Below are 7,768 nucleotides of genomic sequence, written 5' to 3' on the forward strand. Positions count from 1 at the left end.
TCCTCACCAAGAGAGAGAATCTCCTATAATTCTCTGGTATGTTGAGGATGTCATCATATTTAGTAGCCCTTCCTGGTAAGCAGCATGGAGTATCAATCAGATGAAGTTCAGATATCGCGTCGAATACAAGAGGTACTCATATTTTAGATAAATTCCAGAGGGCAAATGATTTCAGTTCAGAAAACTCTCTCTGATGCCCAAGCACCTCAAAGGTATGTTAGGAGCTAAGAATACAAATATTAGGAACTTGTCTGTGTCCCTAAGGAACTCACTGTCTAGCAGTGGTTATAAACGGAATAAGTAAACAGTTGGTTTTAATGTAATGCACTAGGTGCTACAAGAGAGAAAATCACTAGAAGCAAAGGGAATCCAGATTCAATTCAACTTTTTAACTCAACCAAGATTTTAACCCTTTAACCCAACCTGGTGAGGGATGGGGTCTAGAAAACACTTCATGGGAACATCGTTCCTGAACTATGGAATAAGAGGATGAGCTAAAAAAAATAAACTGTGAGGCACACAGTAATGCAAGGTAGATACCATATTGCTTATTGTTACTTTTTCCAGTCCTGGGTATTGAGAATTTAGTGCACCCCTTTTCTTCTCTCAAGTCTGGAATTAATGGAGAAACAAGACACAGGAGATAGGCAGATGAAGATCAAAATGACATTTTTATGATCGATAAAACAGATTAAACAATGTGGCTTTCTATCTGTGGCTAAACTTGGCTTGCCACTGAAAAGCTTACTCACTTCCCACGGGAAGAAGTGGATCAACGTGTGGGGAAACTGGGAGTGCTCCCTCTATTTTTTCTCTCTTGGGGCATGTAGGCACAGTGCGTGATTCAAAAGTGTTTGAGTGAAAGGAAAATGTGTAAATATTTTGTCTACTAAGCTTTCTGAGAAGGAAGGAAGGCCATGTTTTCTAGTGAAAAGCTGCTCAAGCACTGCATGTATTACTGCCATTCCTTGCTGGGAGGAATCAAAGGCAAGATGTTGTTCTATAGGAGCTGCCACCAGTCAAAGAAAAATACTGAATTTTTGCCTACTAGTTGTCCTTTTTAAAAGGACCAGGTGTCTTGTTCTTGTTTCTACTTGGCAGCGCCAGTACTTTTTGGCTCAAAATTTATTTCTCAGTTCTCTTTGGCGCTGTAACTTTAAAAGCCATCTCTCTCCCTCCCTCCCTCCCTCCCTCCCTCCCCCATTCCCTTCTCACTTCCTTTCTTTCTGTGTATATTTCAGGCCACTGTTTTCTTGCCTGCTCAAAACATGCCAGGCAAAACCTGTCACTCACATAACTGTAAGTTTGACATGACCCTACCGGTAAGTACCACATAACACAAGTTGAAGGGAAATTATGATGCATTTTAATGCAGAACCAGTGCCACTGTTTTATCCAACGAGATGTTTCTCTGCACAAAGTTCCTCGTGTCTCAGAAAAAGGTGATCTTTCTTCATCTCCCTCTCCCTATGTATTCAAATGGATAATGCTCTACATGGAGCAGGACATTTTTCTCTGACTTCATGGCAATCACTTTGTGCTCTGAAGCATAAGATTCAATTACCCATATCATCATCTTGGCCTGCATAGCTACAACCATTATTAATGATCATAAAATTACCTACTTCTTTGATATAAATTCAGTCACAGTTATGCAGTTCCAACCATGCATCAACCAATACATTAAAATATATTTTTTCAAGCTTCTAGGGAATAAATGTCCCCTAATAAAGTTTGCATTCTATTTAATACAAATTAAAAAAAAAAAAGCATTTGTGAAATCTAAGTGACTCTAAATAGCTTTTCAATTACCCAAATTAGAAAATGCTTCGTAGAGGAAATAAGGTGGCTCTAAATAAGTTTATTTTCTCTACTTGATCTTTGTCTCTATTTGGGGTGATATGTATTATATTTAAAATACTTTTCTGAACAAGCAGTGGGTCTTTTCATTAACAGCGAACAGTGCCTTGAGACAGAGATCACAGGACACAGCAAAATTTGAGCCAGCATAGCAAGAACTGCATTTCACCTACTGGCATGATAGTGAAATAGCAGGCTAAATTTGAGGAAGCCTGTGAAGTCTTTCCTTAAACCCCAGAAAAGGAACGGCCCTACTGAAATTTCTTAAAATCCATGAAACATCGCACCTACTCTCTGTGATACTCTGGTACTGCAAAACATAGTTATAACATATACATTTTAAATTTGGAAATTGAACTTTTTATTTTCATTTTTCAGTATACAGCTCCAAAAATTAAAGGTTCTTTTTTTCTTTTTTAACATGACCACAATATCATTATCACACAGAATAAAATTAATAATTTGTTAAAATCAACTATCTTATAAATGTTCAAATATCTAACTGTCTTAAATATCAATTCTTGGTTAATGTTTGTTTGACTGAATTAGGATCCAAATAAGGCCTGATCATGGATTAATATTATTTTAAGTCTCTCCTTTCTTTAAAACCAACTTTATAGAGATATAATTAACATATCACATTTACTCATTATAAATATACACAAGTTGATGAGTTTAGTAACTCCATATTGTTTCTTTTAATCTATAGGTTTCCCCTCTATCTCTCTGTTTTTAGTTTATTTGTTGAAGAAATTGGGTTATTTGTTCCATAGTTTCCCCGTTTTTACAGAGTTCATCCCTCTGTATAGTTTTACATGGTTCTCTATTTTTATTATTTATTAGTTTTTATAAATTTACCATTTAGAAAATTACTTTAGTAAATGTTATAAAGATAACTTAGTTTTTCATATTTATTATTTACTATAAGTTGATAGTATCAATTGGTATGAACTACCTTTAGCTAGAATATTCATTGGCGGTGGTGTCTATTTCATCAGGATGCATCCTCTTGCTGTAATGTCAGAAGCGGTTCATGATGAATGCCTACCTATATTAATCCATTAGAGGTCACCAAATGGTAATATTCTAAATCTATCATTTCTTCTTAGTTTATTAGCTTTAAAACATGAAAGAAGTATCATTCTTCTAGTCTATTATTTAGTTACTCAGTGGTACAGTTTATATAGGAAAGCCAGGATGTTTGATTTATTTTCTTTTATTTGCCAGTTTCCAAAGTAATGAATTGGTTTCTGAGCATCCTCCAATAGTGAATAATATTTTTTATTATTATGACTTGCAGATTTTAAAATATTTCAAATTTTTTGATCCTTTGAGTTCATCATCATTATTGTTTCTCAAACTGCCCCACTTCTGGCCAGTGGTATCCTCCTCATACGGCCTCCTGAGTCCTTATGAACCAGCATGGATTGATAAAATAGTCCTTATCCAGACCTGGAACTGGCCCTAAGAAACCAGACATTCTTAAATTGTAATTCCATGTGCACATTATGCACTAATTAACCTCTCCTCCTGGCTAATCACTGTGCCTCTAAGAGTCACAGTGGTTACTTTACTCCCTTTCCCAAGTACAGTTCCTATGTCTTCATTTCTTGAAAAGAATAAAACAGATGTTATCTTTAAAGTTAGACTTGAGTTATTTAATCATATTTTATTAATATATTCATATAAAAATAAGAAAGACATACTCATAACTATTTTAGTCTTCATTTCTGTAACTGGTCAAGTGGATTTTAGAATCACCTTCATCCACTACTGACTCCAATCTCCTCAATCACATGTGGTTCCTTGCTTGGTACAGTGATCCAGACCTCAATTCATGAAGGGTTTGGGCCATTAGCAATCTTGCCTACATTGGGGTGCAGTAATTTTTCATTGATTTTTGCAAGAGGATATAAGAAAATGATAATCATTATCTGCAGAGGTTACCACAGTGATGTTCCAAAACTTTGAGGGTCTGCACTGTGATCTGCCTATGGGAGCTTTCCAAAGGCATCCCTATATGACACCTGAAACACCATGGAATCTGCTGGATCATGTAGTTCAGGAAGCAACATAGCTTACATTGCTGGCTGGACTTATTACTAAACTTTTCTTTCTTGTCTGAACCCAATTTAAAACTAGTAGCTTTTCAAATTTTCAATAAATGATTTACTGTAATAGCATGCACAAAGGAGATACATGTTTTTCCAAAATACAAGGAGGCCCATCAATTATTATCTTTATTTCTCGGTGGTAGGAAAGGCCAAATGCAACAACTTGCCCTTCACTTTGAAGAGGATGTCCTGACTGTCTCAGGCCAAGGGACCCTGAGAAATTTCATTGTGGTGTGTGGTCAACCAAAAAATGTCCTCCCAAAGATAGCCACATCCTAAGATCCCAAACTTGTGAATATGTTACATTATACATTAAAAAGGACTTTGAAAATGTTATTATGTTAAGGATCCTGAGATAGGAAGATTATATTGTATTATCCAGGTGGATCCAATATAATCACAAGGGTTCTTATAAAAGGGAGACAGAGAGTTCAAATCACAGAAGATGTGATAATGGAAATCAACTTTATAGAGGTATAATTAACATACCAGAAAGAGGCAGGAGCCTAAGGCCATGCTACCCTGAACAAGCCCGATCCCGTCTGATCTCAGAAGCTAAGCAGGGTTGGGCCTGGTTAGTACTGGATGGGAGACCACCTAGGAAGACCAGATGCTGTAGGGGTAAACAAAAAAAAAAAAGAAAAGAAAGAAAGAAAGAAAGAGGCAGGAGCTTTAAAAATGCTACGCTTTGGGCTTTGAAGATGGAGGAGTGAGACGTGAGGCAATAAATGCATGCAGTCTTCATTTCTGTAACTGGTCAAGTGGTTAAGCTGGAAAAGACAGACAGAGTCTCCCCTAGAATCTTCAAAAGGAACACAGCCCAGACAACACCTCGATTACAGGGCTTCAGACTTCCAGAACAGTAATAAATTTGTTTTGAGCCCCTAAGTTTGTGATAATTTGTTACAACAGCAATGGGAAACTAATATTAGGTGAAAATTGAATTTTGGGGGGATTTATTTTCCACCATCTGTCTAAATCAGATAACTAGAGATTTATACTTCCTGCTCGTCTGATCCACTTATCATGATATAATCAATGTAAGGAAAGAATGTGATACCCTGTGAACTAGAAGGTGAGGAAGAACTTTGTAGACTAGATGATGACATAGGATTAGAAAGTTGATACAGTCCTGAGATCAAACAGTAAAGGTATATTCCTGACCTCTTCCAGCTGAAAGAAAATTACTTCCAGTGGTCTTTACTAATAGTTATAGGGAGGAAAGCATTTGCCAGGTAAAAAGCTGCAAACCAGATGACACGAGATGTGTCAATCTGCCATAGCAATGAAACCACATCTGGACAACAGGTGCAACTAGAATCATCATCTAATTAGATTTAAAATAATCTACTGTCATTCTTCAAGAACTTGTCATTCTTACAAGCCAAGAAGGTTAAAGTGAATGAAGCAGTGTTAGGAATCACCACTTCTGCACCTTTCAAGTCCCTGATGGTGACAATAATTCTGCAATTCCTTTAGGAATGTTGTTGTTATTATTTATTATTTTTGACCTTTACTACCTGTGTTAGTTTTCTGTTGCTGCGTAACAAATTACCATAAACTTATGGGCTTAAAACGACACCCATTTATTAGCTCACAGTTCTCTAAGTCAGAAGTCTTGGACAGGTGGCTGGCTTCTCTGCTCAGGCTAAAACCAAGATGTTGACTAGCTGCATTCACATTTTAAGTTCAAGGTCTTCTTCCAAGCTCACTCTTATTACTGGCAGGAATTCAGAGACCAGCCGTTGAAGAACTCTTTTTTTAATGTTTATTTCTTGTTTGTTCGTTTATTTGTTTTTTAAGTACAATTGGCATATGATATTATATTAAAGAACTCTTAAAAATACTCTCCTCACAAATGTTTTACCATAGCCTTAGTGAAGGAATTTTGCCTTCTGGACCCTCTTGGGGAACACAGTGGGTAGATAAGCAGATCTTACTTGAGAAATGTATTCTAGCATTCAACTCTCCCCAAGCTTTTAAATATCTTCCACCACAACATACCAAGGAAGTTTTGGCAGTTCTACTTCATTTAGTTTTTGGTTTGGCATGTCAACTCCATAGGAGACTTTAGGTACAGGTTTCAATCAACCAACCAACAGACTTAAAGAGATGCCCAATTGCTTAAGATAACATATTGAATCCAGAATTACTGTTCAGTAAGCCACATCGAAAAAGTTATCCAAAACCAACACTTTATTCCTTCCACTCTCCTCCAACACACTTAGAATCCATTCCTATATTTTTCCCTTGCTCACTCTCATATAAATTGGTAAAACCTGCAATTCTTCTATATTGTACCACTTCATAGGTCATACTCTGTGCCTTATCCTCTCAGGAATTGTCAAGACTTAAGTTTGGTTATAGGTCTAGAAGCAATGGAAGGTTCATGTATTGGGCCTGAGGAAGAAAAGTAGTCCCTGCAAGGAGAATACCATTAGGGGCCCATTTCAGGTTCTTTAGACAAGGGTATACTAACCTCTGCAGATGAGAATAGGAGATAGAAAGGCTGCTTCAACTGGCAAAAGAGGCTCAGTAAAATTTAGGCATCCAACATCCCTAGATTCATTGGAATATGCACATATGAACCCAGTTTTCAGGATACTACTCCTTCCAAATAAATGCCCTAATTTTAACATAAGAGACTCTGTGGCATAGGCAATTTAATTGTCTTGTAATTTAGCCATGTGCAAGTTTAGATGTTTTATTTAATATTCAAAATCTCAGTCATGAGGCTACAGGAGATAAGAATTTCCTTCAGGGTAGTCTTCGAGCTTCCTGGTGTCTTCCAAGACATTAAGCTGGGAATTGAAAGGCCTGAGCTCATAATGTTCTTTCTCTAAGTCCTCCACCACACTTAAAAGCAACCAACTAACTTCACTATACTCCTTACTTTCATATAAGTTATTCCATGCCATATTATTAGCCTCTCAAAGTCTTGCTTCTGTCAGCACCTGATTATCATGTATTGCCTGATGCTAATGAGATGAACTAGCAGATCAGCAATGACATACATGGGCTGTCATGGTACATACACCAACCTTCAGAGCATTAAAAAATGGCTACTGCTTCACTTCCACCTTCCAGATTTCATGTAAATTTCTCCTACTTCTAACCCGGAACCATAGAGAGAAGAAAATTCATGGAAACACAGTTCCTGCTTAGCTGACAAAGCTACCACTTAAAGCACCTTCCTGTGCCAGCCAGTTCCAGCCAGTGAGCCAACATCTTGAAGATAAAAAACTAAATGCCCCATTGGCTCTGGAAATGATCCGGAGTAAAATGTGGTTGACAGACATAAAAAAGACACATTTTAATATGATGCGTTCTGTAGGAAGACAAAGAAGAAAAACTAGCACTTTCTCTCATACTCAATCTAAGACAAAATAAGTCAGTGAGAGTATTCGTTGATTCACTGAACCCAAAAAGCTCTATGCCACATTCTAAGTTTTGGAAAGTCACTGTGTTCTGAAGGTTCTCCTTTTGCAATCTCTTTTCTGCTTGTGTTTCTTAAATTCACATTGCTGCCACCTTAGAACAACATCTATTACTTTATTTATAGACAATAAGGTGTCCACCTTACTGGTTTGCTGTCCTTAATATCCCATTGTAGTCCATCCTACATACACCAGCAGATTCAATTTACTTTAATTTTGTCATTTTTCTCCTCGAAATCCATTAATAACTCACTCTCTAATCCCCATTCCCCATCGACAGTAAAATGCCCTCACTCCATTCAGGACCCTTTCCAACTTTTGTCCCGTAACTACACTATATTAAAAACTCATCACTTT

At 37.0% G+C, this 7,768-nt stretch overlaps 1 pseudogene; it reads left to right on the plus strand.

Annotated features, from left to right (window-relative positions):
* The first annotated feature begins 4,478 nt into the window (after positions 1 to 4,478).
* On the plus strand, positions 4,479 to 4,596 carry LOC111741503 (annotated as a pseudogene).
* Positions 4,597 to 7,768: the final 3,172 nt, after the last annotated feature.

The sequence above is a fragment of the Pteropus vampyrus genome, unplaced genomic scaffold, assembly GCF_000151845.1.
Source record: "Pteropus vampyrus isolate Shadow unplaced genomic scaffold, Pvam_2.0 Scaffold3, whole genome shotgun sequence".
Lineage (NCBI taxonomy): Eukaryota > Metazoa > Chordata > Mammalia > Chiroptera > Pteropodidae > Pteropus > Pteropus vampyrus.